Below are 13,298 nucleotides of genomic sequence, written 5' to 3'. Positions count from 1 at the left end.
ATGTCACAATTCCTCTTGCCCAGATGAGGCCCTTTTTTCTTTTTTTTTTTTTTTAACCAAGTAGGCCATTCTCATATTCCCATTTGATGATTGGTAGTTAAAATATCTAACTGTTCTCTTCCATCAAATGTCTTTTCAAGAGTTTTAAGTGATCTAGTGCATAAATGCACAAAATAAAAGTATTTCTACTTGCCTCTCAGAGATCATTGTTAAAGCTGCCTGTCCGCCACAGTAATAGGAAATGCATACAACTCTGACTAATTGTTCTGCTCTGATTATCTCAAGAAAATTATTCAGCGCTGTAATCAATGTTAGTTAATAGCTGAACTGTCAACCTTGCAGAATGTATTCCAAAACCTTTTGTCTAAAATTAAACAATGTTTTTAGAAATTATTGAAGTGGAAAAAAAAAGACTGTACACTACTGGAATAATAACCAAACAGTAAAGTAAGGCTTAAAAACAAGGAAGCCCTTTAAAAGGTAACATGATCGAGAACTATCATCATCTGCCATCACCAGTTCCTTGATACTGTGTTCATTTAGCAATCACCACTGGAATACAGCCTGAAATCTTGACAGATAGTGGAGATCAAATCCCTTGGTTGCTCTGAACTGAAACAGTAGTTATCCAATGCTGCTAGGACCCAGAAACTAAGGTACTCACATGCACCCAGGTAATCTGGGCACAGAGTAATTCCTATAACGGACTGGACAGCCTACCTCAGAGAAATATGCAGAAGGAATGCATTCTTAAATAGGAGATGATAAAACAGAATTGTTATTACATTATTCCAAGTTGTTTACAAGGTCAAAAATCATTTAGCATCAGAGATAGGGTATGTTTACACTGAAAATAATGTGCTGGGCAGCGAGACTCACTCTAATACAGTGCACAAGCAACAGAGCAGTATCTCCCCAAGGGGAGAAATATAGCCAAGTTCACATTGTGCTGTATCTGGCCAATTAGCAATGCTAATTGGCTTGCCAGCAACAGCGTATTAATATGGCTACCTTGCTTCCAGTAAGCATACATGCAGTAGGATGACATGTTTAAAGACACTACTGCCTGACATGATGAGTTGCATACATGATCTATGGGACTCTGAGGCAAGTCACTTAATCTCAGTTTCTTAGTTTATCCTTCTGTAAAATGAGCAAAACCAACATTGGAAAGCTTTCATAAATCAGGTTGGTTAACAGGCTAGAGATTGTCAGGGAAGAAAAAAAATGTAAAGATTTAATAATAAATTAATTAAAAATTGAAAATATTATTATATAGTAATCTTGTCCAGTTGAGTTGTTCATGCTTAGAAAGGTCTACATCAGTGTCAGTAAAACCCATAAGCACACATTTTTTTTAAAGTAATGGCCTGACTGGAGCCAATATGAATGCTCACCAGGTATGAGAGAATCTATTCTAATATGTTTCCTTTTGGTTTAAAATTCATTTATTTACCTCTCCTCTTCTGATTCAAAGACTCACAGAAAGACTTCTCTGGCCTCTAAACTGATTCGTTCAGAAACACCTCACATTTTTACACACACACACACATTAAGAAAACTATCAGTAACAGTCTTAATTTTCTCCATCTCATGATATCTTCATGCCACAACTGGAGCCATTCTAGAATGCATGCCTTGGCCAAATACAAGTTATTGGGATGAGCACGGGGATAACTACATGACATTTTTTGGTTTGTGAGATAAAAAGATCCACTTAAATCAAAGGTGGGCAAAATACAGCCTGCGGGCTATATCCGGCCCACAAGGCCATTGTATCTGGCCCGCAGGGACCCTACAAATTTTTTAAAATTAATATTTCTCTGTCTTTGGTCCCTGTCAAAAATGACAGGAACCAGGGGCAGTGGGACCCAGGGGAAGCCCAGCAGGCTCCCGCAACAGCAGGGCCCAACCAGCCCTGCCCTTCCAGCCGGAAGCCCCAGCAGGGGCTTCTGGCCTGGAATCACATGGCTGCCCTGGTGCGGGAACCTCAGGTAAGGAGAGTGGAGGGGAGAGTAGGGAAGGAGCTGGTGTGGAGTGTGGGAAAAAGCGGCCCCTCCCCCACCCCATGCCCGGAGCTCTCTGCTGCAGTTGCTCGAAGCCCGCAGGGCTGTCCTGAGCAGCTGCAGTGCGGGGAACCAGCCATGGGGTGGGTGAGGGGCCGCTTTTCCCCACCATGCTCAGCACCACCTTGTAACCTGCCCCTGCTTCCAGCCTGGGCCCCGCGCTGGCTCCAGGCTTGCCCGTGGGGCTGCAAATGGCAGCAGCAGCTGTGGCCCCCCCTCTTGCTGCACCTGGCGGTGTTGGCTGCCGCTGCCTGCCCGGAGCTCATGCACTGGGCAGCACAGGGGCAACAGTGGCAAATTCTGCATGGCGCAGCAAGTGGGGGGGCTGCAGCTGCTCCTGCCACCATGCATCCCTGATGAGCGAGCCCCAAGCCAGCGTGGGGCCCAGGCTGGCAGTGGGGGCAGGTTACAAGCTGGTGCTGAGCATGGAGGGGAACAGCGGCCTACTTGGGGCTTCCTGTGCCTGCTCAAAACAAAATGAGGGCAGGGGGTACATGACAGGATGCTTTAGTTGTGCCCCTTGTCCCCCAGCCCTGCTGCCCTGTGCCCCCCACCCAAAGCCCCTGCCCCCCCAGCTCTGCTGCCCCTTGAAACCCACCCAAAGCCCCTCACCCCCAGCCCAGGCTCTGTAGCTGTCAGTAGCTGCCCAGAACCTGGGCCAGCTGCAAACATCTACTGCCTCTCTGTGCCGGCCCCCGCCTGTGCTTGCTGAAGACAGCCCTGCGCAAGCTGCAAGCAGCTGCAGCAGGGAGCGTCAGCCATGGGGCAGGGGAGGGCCACTTTTCTACACACTCAGCACCAGCTTGTTCCCTGCCATGGGGGTTGGGGCTGTGCACTGCCCCCCATCTGTACCGCAGAGCTGGGGGGGGCACTGGGAGTGAGTGGGTGCACAGGGCCCACACCAGTGTGCCAGGGCCAGTGCCAGTGGGGCTCAGAGCACGGCAGCAGGAGTACAGGGTCCTGGCTGCCAGGGGCTCTATAGAGCCAGGCCTGCTCCCTGCTCTCTCGGCTGGCGCAGCCCAACCCAGCTCCAGAACCCTGCCAGCCTGCGCCCGGCTCTGCGCCCCACCGGCATTGGCACTGAGACACTGGTCCAAAGATGGTGACCAGGGGCGGGGCACCTGTCAAGGGGCAGGGCTACCCATGTGGCCTTTAACAGTTGCCAAAACTGGGTAAGCGGCCCTCCGCCCAAAATAATTGCTTGCCCCTGACTTAAATGATGTAATGGTCTTTCCACTCTTAAATACTCTTCATCAGATCTAATGGAAGCCATTTCTTGAATACTAGCAGCTTTGACAGTAACAGAAAAGTGGATTTCTTCATATTCAGAGTTCTTATCAACAAAAGCTTAGAGCAGCTGAGATTCAGTTAATTGGATTAGCTGAAATGAGTTGCACAAAAAATGATAGGCAGCTCTGCAACTTTCATCAAAGGGGAAAAAAAGAGACTTTACAGAGTCAAAACTTAATTCTTTAAGGAATACAGAGTGTTTGTCATAAACTATTATAGTGTGAAGACAGACAAAAACAAAAACTGTAGAGAAAGATCTCTCACATGGAATAACCCACACCCCAACAAATTCCAGTGCTCCAAATTCCTTTTCAGAGTTCTTCTCAAATATGCACTCCTTGTAGTGAACCCCCACACAAAACAAGATCTTCACATAGTAGATCACAAGAGTATAATGCTCTGCTCCCTTCACTGCTTTTCCTGCCTGTTTAGCACCTGCTACCTCTTTATCCTTTCACAAATGTTTATTATTAGAGCTGGTCAAGGTACAAAAAACATTTCTTATGCAAAATTCAAAATGGTTGTTCTCATTCAATGACTTTTGAAACAAATATTTTCTGTTCATTTGAAGTTTTTTTCACAATTTCTCTTTAAAAATAATCCTCATACCCTCATACCCTTGTTTCTATCATTCTTTCTCCCTGCCCTTTGCATTTTGGTCCTAACAAATGGTAAGTGAGAAAGAGAAAGGGGGAGAAAACAAAACATCCCTCCCAACAGAAACATCACAAGAGAGTGACTAGATTATTCAATTTTCAGTTTTATTGAAAATGTGAAACATTGAAAAGAAAGAAAATTGACAAAATATTCAAATTTTGGGGGGAAAAGGCCCTGTTGGGGGGGGGGGGAGATTGGGGGGGGAAGAGGGCCGGTGGGGGGGGGGGGGCAGGAGAAGAGGCCTTGATAAGGACTAGGAAAAAACTGCACTAACTCTATTTATTTCATTTATTGATATTAATAAAGGAAAGTCAAAAGGCCAAATTCAACCTTCTATAAATATAGGGCCTACACCAAAGAATTTTAAATCCTGCCACTGTGGGTAGATACACATGTAATTAATGCAAACAAATAAGCTCTGGGGCTTATTGCTCCAGAGTTTATTTGTGTGTGACAGGGGACAAACTTGAGGCCAGGTGACCAGTCAGCTCGCCCACCTGCCTAGGGCAGTCTGCCGTAACTCGCCTGACATGACTTGAATGTTAATATGCTATAATAAGTGGGAAGCTGACCTTACATTACCCCGATGCCAGGTGGCGCTATCCATGGCTCTGTACCTCCTCTATACTGTGGTCCATATCTCGCAGATGATATTCAGATTGTGATTGCTCCCTGGTTTGAGGCCAGGGTAAATTCAGTCCACCATTGGGCTCCATTCATGCACACAGTCACTCCTCTCCCCGTCTCACAGAGGGCCTCTAACATACCGCCCATTACTGGGCCACACTCCACCGCCTTTGCTCCCTCGAGGTCCCTTACTCTACGGGGCCTGGCCTTATGCCAAATACCAGACTGACTCCACCCCAGGCCCCTCACCAGGCCCCTTGACTGTTCTCGTTCATGGGGACTGGCCCATGGCCCTTCAGGCCACTCTCATAGCCCTACTCAGTATTCCCTTGGGACAGCCCTTCAAGCCCCCCTCAGAAGCCCTACTCTGCACCCCCACACCTTCAAGTGTCCCTTTTTGCACCCTACTCTGCACAGGCCTCATCATAACTTTTCCCAACAATACTGTCCCCTCTGGGGCCTCCAGGACCCTTTGTCCCTGCTGGGCTCAGATGCCTACTAATGGGTACGCCTGGCCCCACTGTTCCCACAGCTCTCACCAATTACCCACCATGGGGGCTGGGGTTAAGGCACCCCTACCTGCCTTTCACCAGGAGGGGTACCTGGTCTGGCATTTCTTGGGGTCTGTCCTGTCACAGACAGATCTGCCAGACCCCCCTTACCCAACAGGGTGCAGTTTTAGGTCATGCCCAGGACCAGGAGCCTTCAAACCATCCCCACAGCTCCTGCCCTTACCTCCAAGATGTTCCTGACCCACAGCCCACCCGGCTGATATTTCTCTCTCAGCAATTGGCAGCAAACTGCTGCCTCACCCTATATAAACTGGGTCTTAAAATGGCCACCCTAATCAGGCACCTTCCGGATGTTTGCTTCTAGCCCTTAAAGTAGCAAGTACCCAAAGGTGCGCTGCCACAATGTGCAGCACGTGAAGCCCAGTTGGAGCAGCCCGGGCTGGCAGAGGACTTGGGGGTCAGCCTGCCAGCCCAGGGCTGCTCCCACCAGGCTCCACATGCTGCAGAGTGGCTGGCTGGGACAAGAGAGCTCTTCAGCATGGGGGCTGCTTGCCAGCTAGCCCTGCACTGAAGCACCCTGTGCCCCAGCCAGCTGGGGCAGCATCTACATGTATGCTACTACGCACGAAAAAACTCTGCAGCTGGGTAGGACTTGTCTTTTACAAGTACAAACTTGGTGCAGAGTTCAGCCTCTTGATAGGACTGAAAATGGTCTGTTAGACCCGTAAGGCCTAGCCTGGACATAAGTGCATCTATGGAGTTAACACTTGCGCATAAGCTATACCATTATATAACTTGTTTTTCTGCAAAAACTCTGATAAAATGGCATATTAACGCACACTCCTCCCATATCTGAAGCAGGTGGCTCCTGGTACTGAAGAGAAAAGTATAGATAAATCAGTTCTGTTGAATAAAAACAAAAACTTACCTAATTGGGGCTATGTGACTGAAGAACTATAAATATCACCACCTTGAAAAGAGAAAAGAATCTTCTTCCTCCCCAGTCCTGATTGTATCTGAAGACTGAAAACATCTGATCTCCCTTCAAGAAACCAGCCTGCTCTGTGGTGCCTGGCCAGTTGACAGAGAAGTATATTCATAGGATTGTTAATATACATATATAATTGAATTGCTTGCTTGCTAAAACTATATCTGTATGCATCCCAGTATCTGATACTTTGTAATGCTCAATAAACTGATTTATTAAGGAACAAAAGGACTCTCATTTAGAGAAATTTAAAAGATTCTCATTTGGAGAAAGACTAAAGCATATTCTTAAGGCAGTATCAATCCTGGTTCTTGCTCTCCATTTGGGAGGAGAACCAGTTTCCCCCTGGTTCTTGAGGCAAGGTGACAACTTATGTTTTGATTATGTTATTCATTATGCATTTTTTCACAAAAGAAAGGAACATGTAAATCACAGATATTAGGGATAACCAAGAACTCTTTGGTCATCTATTTTATTCCAAGTAGCAGTCACTGAATCAGAGAAACATTAGCATCTATGCATATACATGTATTGGTAAGGCAAGGCAAGGCAAGGCAAAGCAAAGGAAGGCAAGGGATACAGTACAGCTAGTCATTTTTAGCATCTTCTATAAATGAGCTATACGTGTTACTGAGCTGAGGGAGTCTGAAAAAAGTAGTCCGTCTGCTAACATGCCTATAAAATAAACCTGCCAGACAACACATCACAAAACTGTTCACAATATTACCCGTTAACAACAAGTGAAAATGTCGACCTGAACAAGAAAAATGTGATGAAAGAAATGTGTAAAGCAGCAGTTAAAAAACCCCAAAACCCAAATCCCATTCTTTTCAAAGCTTTGTGAAATGTGCTTTTTCCACCCTCCTGATAAACTTTCAGAATTGCAGTAAAATTTATTCAGACTATTCCTTAAATTTCCAGGCCCACTATCCCACCCGCTCCTATTCTGCTTCCAAGCTCCCTCCCTGGGATAAACAAGGAATATTGTTAAGGAGAGAAAGCATACCTCTCTATTTACGGTGCTGGCTTAAGCCTTAGGAGATTCAGGTTGGAATTCCTGTTCTTCCACAGGCTGCCTGCCTCATCTTGGGCAAGTTATTGCTGCCTAAGGACAAATTTATAATGTCCTAACTCACACAGGGAAATACTGTATTCCACAAGTGGTTCCACTCCTTCCAACAGAAACATTTACAGAATCTAGGCACTGTTCAATGTAAGAGTATCTGAACCTTGCCTCAAAGTCTCAGTTCTGTAAACCTTACACATACTGACATCCTGGGAAGAAGCCAAAGGTCAAACTGTGGGCCAGATTATGAACCCTGAAAAGAGTTGATGAGCATTTGGAAGTTTTCTTCCAATGGTATCCATGGGACTGTTTGTTTAAATAAACACTCATCCAAATTTTCCTTTTGGTTTTCTTTCTTAGAGTTTCAGGCCAGGTACAGACATTATACTTCTACCGGGATAAATGATTGGAAACCAGTAACAGAACAAAACTTTGGTGCATATAGATTGGTTTAAAAATGGTGGAACCCAATCTAAGATTTGCCCCCACTTTCCCCTCACCCAACCAAAGAGCAAATGTGTGGGTGCAGGCAGGAGTGGAACTTCCAGATATAACTCAGAACAATTTCTGCAAAGCAGTCTGAATTACAACGTTACCCCAGACCAAACAGAAGTTCGCTGCTGGTTCCAGGGGGGTAGAAATCTAGCTGTGGGCTGGGAGCCTGCAACCAAGTTCCCACAGCAATGGCCAGGGCTTTCCGCCAATGCTCACCGTTTCAGAATGGGAGGGGGGAAAGGCAGTGTGGGGAGCTCACTCTTGGGTCTCCCCAGCTGGTGCTGAAGGGTGGGAGGGGAAGGCTCCAATACACCTGCCCCACTCTGCAGGGGGGGCTGAAAACCCCCCAGATTGAACTCCCTCCACTCCCTTTCCCCTTCTCACATTCTGAAAACAGGCTGGGAGCTCAGCAGACACAAGTTACAAAAAACGCTACATTTTGGAATATCTTTATCTGATACTTCATGGAATAAGGGATCAGACTTTCACTCAATTGTCAATTTTTAAAGCTGTCTGTAGCTGTGCACTTGTGTTTGGTCACAGCTATAAACAGCTTTCTGTGGCCAGATCAGGCAAAAATTGTCACTTCTGTCTGCACCCAGTGTTTTCACCCAATTGTCAATTTTTAAAGCTGTCTGTAGCTGTGCACTTGTGTTTGGTCACAGCTATAAACAGCTTTCTGTGGCCAGATCAGGCAAAAATTGTCACTTCTGTCTGCACCCAGTGTTTTGTTCGCTACCACTCTAAACTATGTTGCTTATAGAAAACTGTGCACCTTAGAATGCTTACCAGTGGTAGCAAACACGACACTCAGGCTTTTTGAATGTCTGTGTCTAGCCTCAATGCTGTATGGTGACTTTCCTGCCTTTACCATATTTTAGATTTCCTGTCCCCAGAATTTAAATGTTAAATGTAACATCTTTCTAGTGTTTTCTGGAACATCCTGTTTACCTTTTAAGGTGATATATTTCCAAAACTTTGCAACAAGGGAGTGAGGCAAGTACGTTAAGGTATTAGTCTCTCTTATCACAAATCAAGTGCCCGTCAAGGTATGCCATGTTCAGTAGCCATTTACTACCAAATAACCCAAGTGCACATGTCCCAGGGAAGAAACTGGAATTCTCTCCTCATTCCTGCCCCAACGTATCTTGCAATTTAGTAGAAAGCCTGCTTTATTACCCTGATCCACTATTTCTGGAACATTATTACACGGTAGCTATAAAAATATATATAGCCACTCAGTATGGGAGATGATTTAATGGTTCATTTGTGGCCCATACTGTGAAAATATGTAGTTTAAAACCAAATTATGTAACTATTTATTCATAGGGGTTATAGAGATATGGATTTTTTTTTTTTACCCTTAAACAGCTTAATTCTATAAAGTGAATACAACTAGGGAAGATTTTAAAATGTACATCACTGACCTCTGAGAATAAATGGCCCTGGAAGTAGGCACTTCAGATTACTATCAAATTGCATAATAAACTGCTTTACAAGAACATTAAAATAGCAAAGGCTAGTACTCAAACACTAAGCAATTGCAAAACTCCATCCAACCTTTATTTGGTTCCTATGTATTCGGATACAAGCTTTAATTACAAGATTGCATGCAATTTTATCCACATATCCCCTACTTTATTCAGTGCACAGGATGGACTGTGCTTACTGAACGAATACATATTTAATATTTTGTCTGTTCCTCATTGTCCAGTTTGTAGATCCTTGTCCTAGTTCCTGTACACTCTTCAACCCGTGCTCTGAAGACAACATTAATTTCTTCCCTTTTTTTTTAATGGGGCTCCTCAGTGCAGTATCTGAGTACTTCACAAGTGTTAATTAGTTTATCCTGGGCACATGTACACAAGACATTTACTGTGGAGTTGCCTATTTAGCTCTGCAGTAAACATCTTGCCATCTACAAGTGTGGCCCTATTAGGTCACTGGAAACTAACAAACTCTGCAGAAGGGTAGTACTTGTAAATACAAGTAGCAATGCACCCCCTCACAACACCTAAGGTGAAGCAGTGTTACTAGCCCCATTTCACAGAACGGGATCATACTACTTTGGAGTGTCCTGACTAAAGATGTCTGTTGTTCTCATTTTTCAAAGAACTTTGTATCTTAGATTTCATAGACATTAGGGCTGGAAGGGACCTTGGAAGATCAAGTCCAGCCCCCTGCCCCAGGGGCAGGAAGTCAGCAGGGATCATAGAATCCCAGCAAGATAGACATCCAAATGTCTCTTGAAGGCGTTCAAAGTAGGTGATTGAACCACCTCTGGTGGCAGTCTATTCCAAACCTTGGAGGCTCGGACAGTAAAGAAGTGCTTCCTTACGTCCAGCCTGAAATGGTCAGGTAGGAGTTTGTGACCGTTCGACCTTGTCATCCCTTGGGGCGCTCTGATAAACAGACGTTCCCCCAGATCCTGGTGAGCACCCCTGATAAACTTATAGGTGACCACCAGATCACCCCTGAACCTGTGCTCTTCCAGGCTGAAGAGTCCCATAGCTCTCAGCCTCTTGTCATAAGGTCTGTTTTCCTGACCTCTGATCATGCACGTGGCTCTCCTCTGCGCCCTCTCAAGCTTCTCCACATCTGTTTTGAATTGTGGAGCCCAAAACCAGACGCAATATTCCAGCTGTGGCCTCACCAAGGCCAAGTACAATGGGAGAATGATGTTCTGGGATTTGCTTGAGAACCATCTATGGATACAAGCCAGTGTTCTGCTCGCTTCACTAGCTGCAGCATCACATTGCAGGCTCATGTTCATCTTGTGGTCAATCATGACCCCAAGTCCCTTTTGCCCGTAGTGCTAGCCAGTGTAGCACTGCCGAGCCTATAAGCATGCTGCAGGTTTTTCTTCCCAAGGTGAAGAACCTTGCATTTTTCGGTGTTAAACACCATCAGGTTCTCATCTGCCCATTTCCTGAGCCTGTCAAGGTCAGCCTGGATCGCCCTCCTGTCCTCAGGTGTGGACGCTATACCCCAGAGTTTGGTGTCATCGACGAACTTGGTCAGTTTGCTTCTGATACCAATGTCCACATCATTAATGAAGATGTTGAATAGTGTAGGCCCAAGGACAGAGCCTTGAGGGACCCCACTGGTCACAGCGCACCACGACGATTGAGTTCTGTCAACCACCACCCTCCGAGTCCTACCACAGAGCCAATTCTCCAGCCAGTGGATCATGATGAGGCTGAGGCCGCAGTTAGCCAGTTTTGCTAAGAGGTGATCATGGGATAACTAGATTGAAGGCTTTTTTAAAGTCAAGATATATGACATTAATCTCTTCTCCCTTGTCCAGGTGATAGGTCACCTTGTCGTAAAAGGAAATAAGATTGGTCAAGCAAGACCTACCCACAACAAACCCGTGCTGGGTATCCCTTAGGATGTTGCCATTAGCCAGTCTGTTAAGAATGGCTTCTTTGATAATCTTTTCTAAGACCTTCCCCGGGATAGAGGTCAGGCTGATGGACCTGTAGTTTGCCTGATCCACTTTCCTCCCTTTCTTGAAGATAGGAAACACATTGGCCTTCTTCCAATCTTTGGGCACTTCACCAGAGAGCCAGGAGTTCTCAAAGATCTGTGCCAGGGGCTGAGCTATGATGCTAGCCAGCTCCTTGAGTACCCTGGGGTGTAAACTGTCAGGGCTGGCTGACTTGAAGGTATCCAGCCTCTCAAGGTGTTCCTTCACAAGGTCAGCATTGATGGAGGACTTGACTGGTTCAGAACAGAATTTTCAATGACTTCAGCTGCAGTTGTAAGTGCTCAAGACTTCTGCAAACCACAGAATCATAGGGCTGGGAAAGGATTGTAGGCAGTCATTTAGTCCACAGGTTGGCAACCTTTTACCAACCATGGACCACCTTCTGTGACCCAGGGGGTGCTGTGAGTGACCCATCCCCTGCTGCACCCCAGTTCCTGCTTTGTGCAGAGGGGTATATCTCCCCCCACCCCAAACTCAACCTCCTCTGAAAAATAAGGCAAGGTACGGAAGGCAGAGACTGCAGTGTTGGGGGAGAAAGCAGCTCCCAGCAGAGCTGGGATCACATGCAGCTTACTGAACTCTCCATATGCAACTTGTTTCAGTACTTGACCATTATCATAGTTAAAAAGTTCTTTCTAATATCTAACCTAGCTCTCCATTGCTAGGATTTAAGCTCACAATTTATTTCTTGTTGCCTAGTTCACAGAGGATAGCTGATCACTATTCTCTGTTTAACATCCCTTTTTATATTTGAAGACTGCTATCAAATCCCCCTGGGTCTTCTCTTTTCTAACCTAAATAATTCCATCTTTTTTCTAATTTGTCCACATCTTGCTTGAAGTGCAGTGCCTAAAACTGGACAGTGTTCTAGGTGAGGCTTCATCAATGCGGACTATAATGGAAGAAGCTCTTACTTTCCTGGTGACACTTGTTAATACAACCAAGTATGTACGTCACTGACCTCTCAGAACAAATGGCCCTGCAGTAGGCATTTCAGATTAGTATGCAAATTACAGGAAAAAATGCAATGCAAGAACACCAAAGTCTAGCACCTAAATGTAACAATATTTACAGATGTTTTGCAGAAGTCCTGAGCACCAAAACTGCACCTGAAATCACTGAGAACTCATGAATCAGTGAAGTTCTATAGAATACAAAGTTCTTTGAAAAATAACTTTGCAGCAATAGCATACTGTTGACTCTCACTCACCTTGCCATCCACTTTACACTGATTATCCCTCTATCCTTACTAACTCTACTCACCATCTGATCGTTGACTTTTTATGAAGACTGAAGTAAAAAAAGGCATTAAACACTTCAGCTCTTTTCACATCATTCATGATTAGCTCCCCATCTCATTCAATAAAGGATCTACACTCTCCTTAGTACTATTTTTCTAAAATACTTACAGAATGGTTTTTTTGTTGCACTTCATGTCCCTGAGTAGCTATATATCAATGTGTGCCTTGGTCCTCTTGGTTTTGTCTCTACATACCCATACTATACTTTTGGCCTCATGCACAGTAACACAGCCAAGTTTCCACTTTTTGTGAAATTGTTTTCAAGTCAACAAACCAAGATCTAAAGTGAATTACATGTACACATCTACTTTTAGCATAGGATTTTTGGATGTAATTTCCCAAGTCTTTTTTTAAAATGAAAATATAGAAGACTCTTTCACCAGCCAAATATCAAGTCCTTTGTTCAAAGCATGTAGGTACTATGCTTCCTCAGCAAAACAGATTTAAGAAAAAATGGCTAATTTATGTTTACTGAATGTTTTTGCTTTCCTTTTTGTTTTCCTTTGTTTCCCATAATCCAACATAAGGTATCAAACCATAGGTTTTATAACCTTAGGCTGGATATGTATAAGTTTATGTATAAACATAAAAAACTTATACAAAACTTATACAAAAACTTATACATTTAAAATGTATGCCAAAATTTAAAGTATCTATTCTACACAACCTTTTTTGATTAATCATATGTTCACATATTAGACAATCATCACAAAGTGTATAGGAGTGCACAATAGAAATCATGATAAAAATGATAATTACACAAAAGGAGTCACCTTTTCCCAAAATTAAGCAATTTATCTATTTGC

This window comes from Alligator sinensis, unplaced genomic scaffold, assembly GCF_000455745.1.
Source record: "Alligator sinensis unplaced genomic scaffold, ASM45574v1 scaffold1091_1, whole genome shotgun sequence".
NCBI classification, from domain to species: domain Eukaryota; kingdom Metazoa; phylum Chordata; order Crocodylia; family Alligatoridae; genus Alligator; species Alligator sinensis.
Note: the sequence above shows the minus strand (reverse complement) of the source record.